Consider the following 14,268-nt stretch of genomic DNA (forward strand, 5'->3'; position numbering starts at 1 on the left):
CCTTCCAGGAGAGATGAGGCCTATTTCCGATGAGGCGTCTGGAGACTAATGACACCTAACCTCAGGAACTTCGAAAGGGTCTTTCACACCCTTGCTGCAACTCAAGAAGTTCACCGCCATACCCGTCTCCACTCGAGAGGAAGCACGATGGTCCCGCCCACATCCAGAGGAGCCCCGTTTCCCCCTCGTAGCTCGAGATGAGGGATCCTTTCCCTGCTTTCAACGGGAAAGAATCCCCGGCGTTCCCGTCGCATCTCAAGAGGAGGCACTCTCAACAGAAAAGGCGAGAGGAACTCCATGGTCGTACCACCATTCCAAGAGTCCCCCAGATGTCTCAGTCCATTCAAGAGGAACCTCTTTGACCTGCACTGGCTCATCTTTCACGCCGAGGATCGACTCACACCACGGTGGCACGTGGGACAGTCCTGTGGGAAAGCCTCGAGGGAAAGCCTCGAGGGAAAACCACAGATCCTTTGATCCACGCGACGGGAAGCGTGACATTGCTGCTACAGCCTGGAAGGAAAGCGCACGTGCATGCCCCCACTCGAGACGAGGCCTGACTCCCCTGGGGAGTCTCCAGAAATACCCAAAGAACCATGTCACCCCTGAGAGGAATCCTCAGTTCCGGCCCTGACTCCACACAAGGTTTTTGGCCCCAGTATCGATGGGAGAGGAATCCCGAGAGGCCCCCTAGCAACTCGCATGGGGACTCTCCGTTCCTTAGGCCACCAGGGCGGGTCCCTGCGGTCCCCGTCGTAACTCGAGAACACCTGCCGCAACTCGAGAAAATCCAGGAAGTTCTCCCTTCCAGGCGAGATGAGGCCTATTTCCGATGAGGCATCTGGAGACTAATGACACCTAACCTCTGGAACTTCGAAAGGGTCTTTCACACCCTTGCTGCAACTCAAGAAGTTCACCGCCATACCAGTCTCCACTCGAGAGGAAGCACGATGGTCCCGCCCACATCCAGAGGAGCCCCGTTTCCCCGTCGGAGCTCGAGATGAGGGATCGTTTCCCTGCTTTCAACGGGAAAAAATTCCCAGCATTCCCGTCGCATCTCAAGAGGAGGCAATCTCAACAGGAAAGGCGAGAGGAACTCCATGGTCGTACCACCATTCCAAGAGTCCCCCAGATGTCTCAGTCCATTCCAGAGGATCCTCTTTGACCTGCACTGGCTCATCTTTCACGCCGAGGATCGACTCACACCACGGTGCCACGTGGGACAGCCCTGTGGGAAAGCCTCGAGGGAAAGCCTCGAGGGAAAGCCACAGATCCTTTCATAAATGTGACGGGAAGAATGACATTGCTGCTACAGCCTGGAAGGAAAGCGCACGTGCATGCCCCCACTCGAGACGAGGCCTGACTCCCCTGGGGAGACTCCAGAAGTACCCAAAGAACCATGTCAGCCCCTGAGAGGAATCCTCGGTTCCGGCCCTGACTCCACACAAGTTTTTTGGCCCCGGTGTCGACGGGAGAAGAATCACGAGAGGCCACCTAGCAAGACGCATGGGGACTGTTCTCTATTGAGGCCACCAGGGCGGGTCCCTGAGGTCCCCGTCTTAACTCTAGAACACCTCCCGCAACTCGAGAAAATCCAGGAAGTTCTCCCTTCCAGGCGAGATGAGGCCTATTTCCGATGAGGCGTCTGGAGACTAATGACACCTAACCTCTGGAACTTCGAAAGGGTCTTTCACACCCTTGCTGCAACTCAAGAAGTTCACCGCCATACCCGTCTCCACTCTAGAGGAAGCACGATGGTCCCGCCCACATCCAGAGGAGCCCCGTTTCCCCCTCGTAGCTCGAGATGAGTGATCCTTTCCCTGCATTCAACGGGAAAGAATTCCCGGCGTTCCCGTCGCATCTCAAGAGGTGGCACTCTCAACAGGAAAGGCGAGCGGAACTCCATGGTCGTACCACCATTCCAAAAGTCCCCCAGATGTCTCAGTCCATTCCAGAGGAACCTCTTTGCCCTGCACTGGCTCATCTTTCACGCCGAGGATCGACTCACACCACGGTGGCACGTGGGACCGCCCTGTGGGAAAGCCTCGAGGGAACGCCTCGAGGGAAAACCACAGATCCTTTGATCCACGCGACGGGAAGCGTGACATTGCTGCTACAGCCTGGAAGGAAAGCGCACGTGCATGCCCCCACTCGAGACGAGGCCTGACTCCCCTGGGGAGACTCCTGAAGTACCCAAAGATCCATGTCAGCCATTGAGAGGAATTCTCGGTTCCGGCCCTGACTCCACACAAGGTTTTTGGCCCCAGTATCGACGGGAGAGGAATCCCGAGAGGCCTCCCAGCAACTCGCATGGGGACTGGCCTCTCCTGAGGCCACCAGGGCGGGTCCCTGAGGTCCCCGTCGTAACTCGAGAACACCTGCCGCAACTCGAGAAAATCCAGGAAGTTCTCCCTTCCAGGCGAGATGAGGCTTATTTCCGATGAGGCGTCTGGAGACTAATGACACCTAACCTCTGGAACTTCGAAAGGGTCTTTCACACCCTTGCTGCAACTCAAGAAGTTCACCGCCATACCCGTCTCCACTCGAGAGGAAGCACGATGGTCCCGCCCACATCCAGAGGAGCCCCGTTTCCCCCTCGTAGCTCGAGATGAGGGATCCTTTCACTGCTTTCAAAGCAAAGAATTCCCGGCGTTCCTGACGCATCTCAAGAGGTGGCACTCTAAACAGGAAAGGCGAGAGGAACTCCATGGTCGTACCACCATTCCAAGAGTCCCCCAGATGTCTCAGTCCATTCCAGAGGAACCTCTTTGCCCTGCACTGGCTCATCTTTCACGCCGAGGATCGAATCACACCACGGTGGCACGTGGGACAGCCCTGTGGGAATGCCTCGATGGAAAATCACAGATCCTTTGATCCACGCGACGGGAAGCGTGACATTGCTGCTACAGCCTGGAAGGAAAGCGCACGTGCATGCCCCCACTCGAGACGAGGCCTGACTCCCCTGGGGAGACTCCAGAAGTACCCAAAGATCCATGTCAGCCCCTGAGAGGAATCCTCGGTTCCGGCCCTGACTCTACACAAGGTTTTTGGCCCCGGTATCGACGGGAGAGGAATCCCGAGAGGCCCCCTAGCAACTCGCATGGGGACTGGCCTCTCCTGAGGCCACCAGGGCGGGTCCCTGAGGTCCCCGTCGTAACTCGAGAACACCTGCCGCAACTCGAGAAAATCCAGGAATTTCTCCCTTCCAGGCGAGATGAGGCCTATTTCCGATGAGGCGTCTGGAGACTAATGACACCTAACCTCTGGAACTTCGAAAGGGTCTTTCACACCCTTGCTGCAACTCAAGAAGTTCACCGCCATACCCGTCTCCACTCGAGAGGAAGCACGATGGTCCCGCCCACATCCAGAGGAGCCCCGTTTCCCCCTCGTAGCTCGCGATGAGGGATCCTTTCACTGCTTTCAAAGCAAAGAATTCCCAGCGTTCCTGACGCATCTCAAGAGGTGGCACTCTCAACAGGAAAGGCGAGAGGAACTCCATGGTCGTACCACCATTCCAAGAGTCCCCCAGATGTCTCAGTCCATTCCAAAGGAACCTCTTTGCCCTGCACTGGCTCATCTTTCACGCCGAGGATCGACTCACACCACGGTGGCACGTGGGACAGCTCTGTGGGAAAGCTTCGATGCAAAATCACAGATCCTTTGATCCACGCGACGGGAAGCGTGACATTGCTGCTACAGCCTGGAAGGAAAGCGCACGTGCATGCCCCCACTCGAGACGAGGCCTGACTCCCCTGGGGAGACTCCAGAAGTACCCAAAGATCCATGTCAGCCCCTGAGAGGAATACTCGGTTCCGGCCCTGACTCTACACAAGGTTTTTGGCCCCGGTATCGACGGGAGAGTAATTTCGAGAGGCCCCCTAGCAACTCGCATGGGAACTGGCCTATCCTGAGGCCACCAGGGCGGGTCCCTGAGGTCCCCGTCGTAACTCGAGAACACCTGCCGCAACTCCAGAAAATCCAGGAAGTTCTCCCTTCCAGGCGAGATGAGGCCTATTTCCGATGAGGCGTCTGGAGACTAATGACACCTAACCTCTGGAACTTCGAAAGGGTCTTTCACACCCTTTTGCAACTCAAGAAGTTCACCGCCATACCCGTCTCCACTCGAGAGGATGCACGATGGTCCCGCCCACATCCAGAGGAGCCCCGTTTCCCCCTCGTAGCTCGAGATGAGGGATCCTTTCCCTGCTTTCAACGGGAAAGAATTCCCGGCGTTCCCATCGCATCTCAAGAGGAGGCACTCTCAACAGGAAAGGCGAGAGAAACTCCATGGTCGTACCACCATTCCAAGAGTCCCCCAGATGTCTCAGTCCATTCCAGAGGAAACTCTTTGCCCTGCACTGGCTCATCTTTCACGCCGAGGATCGACTCACACCACGGTGGCACGTGGGGCAGCCCTGTGGGAAAGCCTCGAGGGAAAGCCTCGAGGGAAAACCACAGATCCTTTGATCCACGCGACGGGAAGCGTGACATTGCTGCTACAGCCTGGAAGGAAATCGCACGTGCATGCCCCCACTCGAGACGAGGCCTGACTCCCCTGGGGAGACTCCAGAAGTACCCAAAGATCCATGTCAGCCCTTGAGAGCAATTCTCGGTTCAGGCCCTGACTCCACACAAGGTTTTTGGCCCCGGTATCGACGGGAGAGGAATCCCGAGAGGCCTCCCAGCAACTCGCATGGGGACTGGCCTCTCCTGAGGCCACCAGGGCGGGTCCCTGAGGTCCCCGTCGTAACTCGAGAACACCTGCCGCAACTCGAGAAAATCCAGGAAGTTCTCCCTTCCAGGCGAGATGAGGCCTATTTCCGATGAGGCGTCTGGAGACTAATGACACCTAACCTCTGGAACTTCGAAAGGGTCTTTCACACCCTTGCTGCAACTCAAGAAGTTCACCGCCATACCCGTCTCCACTCGAGAGGAAGCACGATGGTCCCGCCCACATCCAGAGGAGCCCCGTTTCCCCCTCGGAGCTCGAGATGAGGGATCCTTTCCCTGCTTTCAACGGGAAAGAATTCCCGGCGTTCCCGTCGCATCTCAATAGGAGGCACTCTCAACAGGAAAGGCGAGCGGAACTCCATGGTCGTACCACCATTCCAAGAGTCCCCCAGATGTCTCAGTCCATTCCAGAGGAACCTCTTTGCCCTGCACTGGCTCATCTTTCACGCCTAGGATCGACTCACACCACGGTGGCACGTGGGACAGCCCTGTGGGAAAGCCTCGAGGGAACCCCTCGAGGGAAAACCACAGATCCTTTGATCCACGCGACGGGAAGCGTGACATTGCTGCTACAGCCTGGAAGGAAAGCGCACGTGCATGCCCCCACTCGAGACGAGGCCTGACTCCCCTGGGGAGACTCCAGAAGTACCCAAAGATCCATGTCAGCCCCTGAGAGGAATCCTCGGTTCCGGCCCTGACTCTACACAAGGTTTTTGGCCCCGGTATCGACGGGAGAGTAATTCCGAGAGGCCCCCTAGCAACTCGCATGGGGACTGGCCTCTCCTGAGGCCACCAGGGCGGGTCCCTGAGGTCCCCGTCGTAACTCGAGAACACCTGCCGCAACTCCAGAAAATCCAGGAAGTTCTCCCTTCCAGGCGAGATGAGGCCTATTTCCGATGAGGCGTCTGGAGACTAATGACACCTAACCTCTGGAACTTCGAAAGGGTCTTTCACACCCTTGCTGAAACTCAAGAAGTTCACCGCCATACCCGTCTCCACTCGAGAGGATGCACGATGGTCCCGTCCACATCCAGAGGAGCCCCGTTTCCCCCTCGTAGCTCGAGATGTGGGATCCTTTCCCTGCTTTCAACGGGAAAGAATTCCCGGCGTTCCCGTCGCATCTCAAGAGGAGGCACTCTCAACAGGAAAGGCGAGAGAAACTCCATGGTCGTACGACCATTCCAAGAGTCCCCCAGATGTCTCAGTCCATTCCAGAGGAAACTCTTTGCCCTGCACTGGCTCATCTTCCACGCCGAGGATCGACTCACACCACGGTGGCACGTGGGGCAGCCCTGTAGGAAAGCCTCGAGGGAAAGCCTCGAGGGAAAACCACAGATCCTTTGATCCACGCGACGGGAAGCGTGACATTGCTGCTACAGCCTGGAAGGAAAGCGCACGTGCATGCCCCCACTCGAGACGAGGCCTGACTCCCCTGGGGAGACTCCAGAAGTACCCAAAGATCCATGTCAGCCCTTGAGAGCAATTCTCGGTTCCGGCCCTGACTCCACACAAGGTTTCTGGCCCCGGTATCGACGGGCGAGGAATCCCGAGAGGCCTCCCAGCAACTCGCATGGGGACTGGCCTCTCCTGAGGCCACCAGGGCGGGTCCCTGAGGTCCCCGTCGTAACTCGAGAACACCTGCCGCAACTCGAGAAAATCCAGGAAGTTCTCCCTTCCAGGCGAGATGAGGCCTATTTCCGATGAGGCGTCTGGAGACTAATGACACCTAACCTCTGGAACTTCGAAAGGGTCTTTCACACCCTTGCTGCAACTCAAGAAGTTCACCGCCATACCCGTCTCCACTCGAGAGGAAGCACGATGCTCCCGCCCACATCCAGAGGAGCCCCGTTTCCCCCTCGGAGATCGAGATGAGGGATCCTTTCCCTGCTTTCAACGGGAAAGAATTCCCGGCGTTCCCGTCGCATCTCAAGAGGAGGCACTCTCAACAGGAAAGGCGAGCGGAACTCCATGGTCGTACCACCATTCCAAGAGTCCCCCAGATGTCTCAGTCCATTCCAGAGGAACCTCTTTGCCCTGCACTGGCTCATCTTTCACGCCGAGGATCGACTCACACCACGGTGGCACGTGGGACAGCCCTGTGGGAAAGCCTCGATGGAAAACCACAGATCCATTACTCCACTCGACGGGATGCGTGACATTGCTGCTACAGCCTGCAAGGAAATCGCACGTGCATGCCCCCACTCGAGACGAGGCCTGACTCCCCTGGGGAGACTCCAGAAGTACCCAAACATCCATGTCAGCCCCTGAGAGGAATCCTCGGTTCCGGCCCTGACTCCACACAAGCTTTTTGGCCCCGGTATCGACGGGAGATTAATCCCGAGAGGCCCCCTAGCAACTCGCATGGGTACTGGCCTCCCCTGAGGCGACCAGGGCGGGTCCCTGAGGTCCCCGTCGTACCTCGAGAACACCTGCCGCAACTCGAGAAAATCCAGGAAGTTCTCCCTTCCAGGCGAGATGAAGCCTATTTCCGATGAGGCGTCTGGAGACAAATGACACCTAACCTCTGGAACTTCGAAAGGGTCTTTCACACCCTTGCTGCAACTCAAGAAGTTCACCGCCATACCCGTCTCCACTCGAGAGGAAGCACGATGGTCACGCCCACATCCAGAGGAGCCCCGTTTCCCCCTCGTAGCTCGAGATGAGGGATCCTTTCCCTGCTTTCAACGCAAAGAATTCCCGGCGTTCCCGTCACATCTCAAGAGGAGGCACTCTCAACAGGAAAGGCGAGAGGAACTCCATGGTCGTACCACCATTCCAAGAGTCCCCGAGATGTCTCAGTCCATTCGAGAGGAAGCTCTTTGCCCTGCACTGGCTCATCTTTCACGCCGAGGATCGACTCACACCACGGTGGCACGTGGGACAGCCCTGTGGGAAAGCCTCGAGGGAAAGCCTCGAGGGAAAACCACAGATCCTTTAATCCACACCACGGGAAGCGTGACATTGCTGCTACAGCCTGGAAGGAAAGCGCACGTGCATGCCCCCACTCGAGCCGAGGCCTGACTCCCCTGGGGAGACTCCAGAAGTACCCAAACATCCATGTCAGCCCCTGAGAGGAATCCTCGGTTCCGGCCCTGACTCCACACAAGGTTTTTGGCCCCAGTATCGACGGGAGAGGAATCCCGAGAGGCCCCCTAGCAACTCGCATGGGGACTGGCCTCTCCTGAGGCCATCAGGGCGGGTCCCTGTGGTTCCCGTCGTAACTCGAGAACACCTGCCGCAACTCGAGAAAATCCAGGAATTTCCCCCTTCCAGGCGAGATGAGGCCTATTTCCGATGAGGCGTCTGGAGACTAATGACACCTAACCTCTGGAACTTCGAAAGGGTCTTTCACACCCTTGCTGCAACTCAAGAAGTTCACCGCCATACCCGTCTCCACTCGAGAGGAAGAACGATGGTCCCGCCCCCATCCAGAGGAGCCCCGTTTCCCCCTCGGAGATCGAGATGAGGGATCCTTTCCCTGCTTTCAACGGGAAAGAATTCCTGCGTTCCCGTCGCATCTCAAGAGGAGGCACTCTCAACAGGAGAGGCGAGAGGAACTCCATGGTCGTACCACCATTCCAAGAGTCCCCCAGATGTCTCATTCCATTCCAGAGGAACCTCTTTGCCCTGCACTGGCTCATCTTTCACGGAGAAGTCGACTCACACCACAGTGGCACGTGGGACAGCCCTGTGGGAAAGCCTCGAGGGAAAACCACAGATCCTTTGATCCACGCCACGGGAAGCGTGACATTGCTGCTACAGCCTGGAAGGAAAGCACACGTGCATGCCCCCACTCGAGACGAGGCCTGACTCCCCTGGGGAGACTCCAGAAATACCCAAAGATCCATGTCAGCCCCTGAGAGGAATCCTCGGTTCCGGCCCTGACTCCAGACAAGGTTTTTGGCCCCGGTATCGACGGGAGAGGAATCCCGAGAGGCCCCCTAGCAACTCGCATGGGGACTGGCCTTTACTGAGGACACCAGGGCGGGTCCCTGAGGTCCCCGTCATAACTCGAGAACACCTGCCACAACTCGAGAATATCCAGGAAGTTCTCCCTTCTAGGCGAGATGAGGCCTATTTCCGATGATGCGTCTGGAGACGAATGACACCTAACCTCTGGAACTTCGAAAGGGTCTTTCACACCCTTGCTGCAACTCAAGAAGTTAACCGCCATACCCGTCTCCACTCGAGAGGAAGCATGATGGTCCCGCCCACATCGAGAGGAGACCCGTTTCCCCCTCGAAGCTCGAGATGAGGGATTCTTTCCCTGCTTTCAACGCAAAGAATTCCCGGCCTTCCCGTCACATCTCAAGAGGAGGCACTCTCAACAGGAGAGGCGAGAGGAACTCCATGGTCGTACCACCATTCCAAGAGTCCCCCAGATGTCTCAGTCCATTCCAGACGAACCTCTTTGCCGTACACTGGCTCATCTTTCACGCCGAGGATCGACTCACACCACGGTGGCACGTGGGACAGCCCTGTGGGAAAGCCTCGAGGGAAAGCCTCGAGGGAAAACCACAGATCCTTTGATCCACGCCACGGGAAGCGTGACATTGCTGCTACAGCCTGGAAGGAATGCGCACGTGCATGCCCCCACTCGAGCCGAGGCCTGACTCCCCTGGGGAGACTCCAGAAGTACCCAAACATCCATGTCAGCCCCTGAGAGGAATCCTCGGTTCTGGCCCTGACTCCACACAAGGTTTTTGGCGCCGGTATCGACGGTAGAGGAATCCCGAAAGGCCCCTTAGCAACTCGCATGGGGACTGGCCTCTCCTGAGGCCATCAGGGCGGGTCCCTGTGGTTCCCGTCGTAACTCGAGAACACCTGCCGCAACTCGAGAAAATCCAGGAATTTCTCCCTTCCAGGCGAGATGAGGCCTATTTCCGATGAGGCGTCTGGAGACTAATGACACCTAACCTCAGGAACTTCGAAAGGGTCTTTCACACCCTTGCTGCAACTCAAGAAGTTCACCGCCATACCCGTCTCCACTCGAGAGGAAGCACGATGGTCCCGCCCACATCCAGAGGAGCCCCGTTTCCCCCTCGTAGCTCGAGATGAGGGATCCTTTCCCTGCTTTCAACGGGAAAGAATCCCCGGCGTTCCCGTCGCATCTCAAGAGGAGGCACTCTCAACAAGAAAGGCGTGAGGAACTGCATGGTCGTACCACCATTTCAAGAGTCCCCCAGATGTCTCAGTCCATTCCAGAGGAACCTCTTTGCCCTGCACTGGCTCATCTTTCACGCCAAGGATCGACTCACACCACGGTGGCACGTGGGACAGCCCTGTGGGAAAGCCTCGAGGGAAAGCCTCGAGGGAAAACCACAGATCGTTTGATTCACGCCACGGGAAGCGTGACATTGCTGCTACAGCCTTGAAGGAAAGCGCACGTGCATGCCCCCACTCGAGACGAGGCCTGACTCCCCTGGGGAGACTCCAGAAGTACCCAAAGATCCATGTCAGCCACTGAGAGGAATCCTCGGTTCCGGCCCTGACTCCACACAAGGTTTTTGGCCCCGGTATCGACGGGAGAGGAATCCCGAGAGGCCCCCTAGCAACTCGCATGGGGACTGGCCTCTCCTGAGGCCACCAGGGCGGGTCCCTGAGGTCCCCGTCGTAACTCGAGAACACCTGCCGCAACTCGAGAAAATCCAGGAAGTTCTCCCTTCCAGGCGAGATGAGGCCTATTTCCGATGAGGCGTCTGGAGACTAATGACACCTAAACTCTGGAAATTCGAAAGGGTCTTTCACACCCTTGCTGCAAATCAAGAAGTTCACCGCCATACCCGTCTCCACTCTAGAGGAAGCACGATGGTCCCGCCCACATCCAGAGGAGCCCCGTTTCCCCCTCCTAGCTCGAGATGAGCGATCCTTTCCCTGCTTTCAACGGGAAAGAATTCCCGGCGTTCCCGTCGCATCTCAAGAGGAGGCACTCTCAACAGGAAAGGCGAGAGGAACTCCATGGTCGTACCACCATTCCAAGAGTCCCCCAGATGTCTCAGTCCATTCCAGAGGAACCTCTTTGCCCTGCACTGGCTCATCTTTCACGCCGAGGATCGACTCACACCACGGTGGCACGTGGGACAGCCCTGTGGGAAAGCCTCGAGGGAAAGCCTCGAGGGAAAACCACAGATCCTTTGATCCACGCCACGGGAAGCGTGACATTGCTGCTACAGCCTGGAAGGAAAGTGCACGTGCATGCCCCGACTCGAGACGAGGCCTGACTCCCCTGGGGAGACTCCAGAAGTACCCAAAGATCCATGTCAGCCCCTGAGAGGAATCCTCGGTTCCGGCCCTGACTCCACACAAGGTTTTTGCCCCGGTATCGACGGGAGAGGAATCCCGAGAGGCCCCCTAGCAACTCGCATGGGGACTGGCCTCTCCTGAGGCCACCAGGGCGGGTCCCTGAGGTCCCCGTCGTAACTCGAGAACACCTGCCACAACTCGAAAAATTCCAGGAAGTTCCCCCTTCAGGCGAGATGAGGCCTATTTCCGATGAGGCGTCTGGAGACTAATGACACCTAACCTCTGGAACTTCGAAAGGGTCTTTCACACCCCTGCTGTAACTCAAGAAGTTCACCGCCACACCCGTGTCCACTCGAGAGGAAGCACGATGGTCCCGCCCACATCCAGAGGAGCCCCGTTTCCCCCTCGTAGCTCGAGATGAGGGATCCTTTACCTGCTTTCAACGGGAAAGAATTCCTGGCGTTCCCGTCGCATCTCAAGAGGAGGCACTCTCAACAGGAAAGGCGAGGGGAACTCCATGGTCGTACCACCATTCCAAGAGTCCCCCAGATGTCTCAGTCCATTCCAGAGGAACCTCTTTGCCCTGCACTGGCTCATCTTTCACGCCGAGGATCGACTCACACCACGGTGGCACGTGGGACAGCCCTGTGGGAAAGCCTCGAGGGAAAGCCTCGAGGGAAAACCACAGATCCTTTGATCCACACCACGGGAAGCGTGACATTGCTGCTACAGCCTGGAAGGAAAGCACACGTGCATGCCCCCACTCGAGACGAGGCCATACTCCCATGGGGAGACTCCAGAAGTACCCAAAGATCCATGTCAGCCCTGAGAGGAATCCTCGGTTCCGGCCGTGACTCCACACAAGGTTTTTGGCCCCGGTATCGACGGGAGAGGAATCCCGAGAGGCCCCCTAGCAACTCGCATGGGGACTGGCCTCTCCTGAGGCCACCAGGGCGGGTCCCTGAGGTCCCCGTCGTAACTCGAGAACACCTGCCGCAACTCGAGAAAATCCAGGAAGTTCTCCCTTCCAGGCGAGATGAGGCCTATTTCCGATGAGGCGTCTGGAGACTAATGACACCTAACCTCTGGAACTTCGAAAGGGTCTTTCACACCCTTGCTGCAACTCAAGAAGTTCACCGCCATACCCGTCTCCACTCGAGAGGAAGCACGATGGTCCCGCCCACATCCAGAGGAGCCCCGTTTCCCCCTCGTAGCTCGAGATGAGGGATCCTTTCCCTGCTTTCAACGGGAAAGAATCCCCGGCGTTCCCGTCGCATCTCAAGAGGAGGCACTCTCAACAAGAAAGGCATGAGGAACTGCATGGTCATACCACCATTCCAAGAGTCCCCCAGATGTCTCATTCCATTCCAGAGGAACCTCTTTGCCCTGCACTGGCTCATCATTCACGGAGAAGTCGACTCACACCACAGTGGCACGTGGGACAGCCCTGTGGGAAAGCCTCGAGGGAAAACCACAGATCCTTTGATCCACGCCACGGGAAGCGTGACATTGCTGCTACAGCCTGGAAGGAAAGCACACGTGCATGCCCCCACTCGAGACGAGGCCTGACTCCCCTGGGGAGACTCCAGAAATACCCAAAGATCCATGTCAGCCCCTGAGAGGAATCCTCGGTTCCGGCCCTGATTCCAGACAAGGTTTTTGGCCCCGGTATCAACGGGAGAGGAATCCCGAGAGGCCCCCAAGCAACTCGCATGGGGACTGGCCTTTACTGAGGCCACCAGGGCGGGTCCCTGAGGTCCCCGTCATAACTCGAGAACACCTGCCACAACTCGAGAATATCCAGGAAGTTCTCCCTTCTAGGCGAGATGAGGCCTATTTCCGATGATGCGTCTGGAGACGAATGACACCTAACCTCTGGAACTTCGAAAGGGTCTTTCACACCCTTGCTGCAACTCAAGAAGTTCACCGCCATACCCGTCTCCACTCGAGAGGAAGCACGATGGTCCCGCCCACATCGAGAGGAGCCCCGTTTCCCCCTCGAAGCTCGAGATGAGGGATTCTTTCCCTGCTTTCAACGCAAAGAATTCCCGGCCTTCCCGTCACATCTCAAGAGGAGGCACTCTCAACAGGAAAGGCGAGAGGAACTCCATGGTCGTACCACCATTCCAAGAGTCCCCCAGATGTCTCAGTCCATTCCAGAGGAACCTCTTTGCCGTACACTGGCTCATCTTTCACGCTGAGGATCGACTCACACCACGGTGGCACGTGGGACAGCCCTGTGGGAAAGCCTCGAGGGAAAGCCTCGAGGGAAAACCACAGATCCTTTGATCCACGCCACGGGAAGCGTGACATTGCTGCTACAGCCTGGAAGGAAAGCGCACGTGCATGCCCCCACTCGAGCCGAGGCCTGACTCCCCTGGGGAGACTCCAGAAGTACCCAAACATCCATGTCAGCCCGTGAGAGGAATCCTCGGTTCCGGCCCTGACTCCACACAAGGTTTTTGGCGCCGGTATCGACGGTAGAGGAATCCCGAGAGGCCCCCTAGCAACTCGCATGGGGACTGGCCTCTGCTGAGGCCATCAGGGCGGGTCCCTGTGGTTCCCGTCGTAACTCGAGAACACCTGCCGCAACTTGAGAAAATCCAGGAATTTCTCCCTTCCAGGTGAGATGAGGCCTATTTCCGATGAGGCGTCTGGAGACTAATGACACCTAACCTGTGGAACTTCGAAAGGGTCTTTCACACCCTTGCTGCAACTCAAGAAGTTCACCGCCATACCCGTCTCCACTCGAGAGGAAGCACGATGGTCCCGCCCACATCCAGAGGAGCCCCGTTTCCCCCTCGTAGCTCGAGATGAGCGATCCTTTCCCTGCTTTCAACGGGAAAGAATTCCCGGCGTTCCCGTCGCATCTCAAGAGGAGGCACTCTAAACAAGAAAGGCGTGAGGAACTGCATGGTCGTACCACCATTTCAAGAGTCCCCCAGATGTCTCAGTCCATTCCAGAGGAACCTCTTTGCCCTGCACTGGCTCATCTTTCACGCCGAGGATCGACTCACACCACGGTGGCACGTGGGACAGCCCTGTGGGAAAGCCTCGAGGGAAAGCCTCGAGGGAAAACCACAGATCGTTTGATTCACGCCACGGGAAGCGTGACATTGCTGCTACAGCCTTGAAGGAAAGCGCACGTGCATGCCCCCACTCGAGACGAGGCCTGACTCCCCTGGGGAGACTCCAGAAGTACCCAAAGATCCATGTCAGCCACTGAGAGGAATCCTCGGTTCCGGCCCTGACTCCACACAAGGTTTTTGGCCCCGGTTTCGACGGGAGAGGAAT

This window comes from Capricornis sumatraensis, chromosome 22 (assembly GCF_032405125.1).
Source record: "Capricornis sumatraensis isolate serow.1 chromosome 22, serow.2, whole genome shotgun sequence".
Lineage (NCBI taxonomy): Eukaryota > Metazoa > Chordata > Mammalia > Artiodactyla > Bovidae > Capricornis > Capricornis sumatraensis.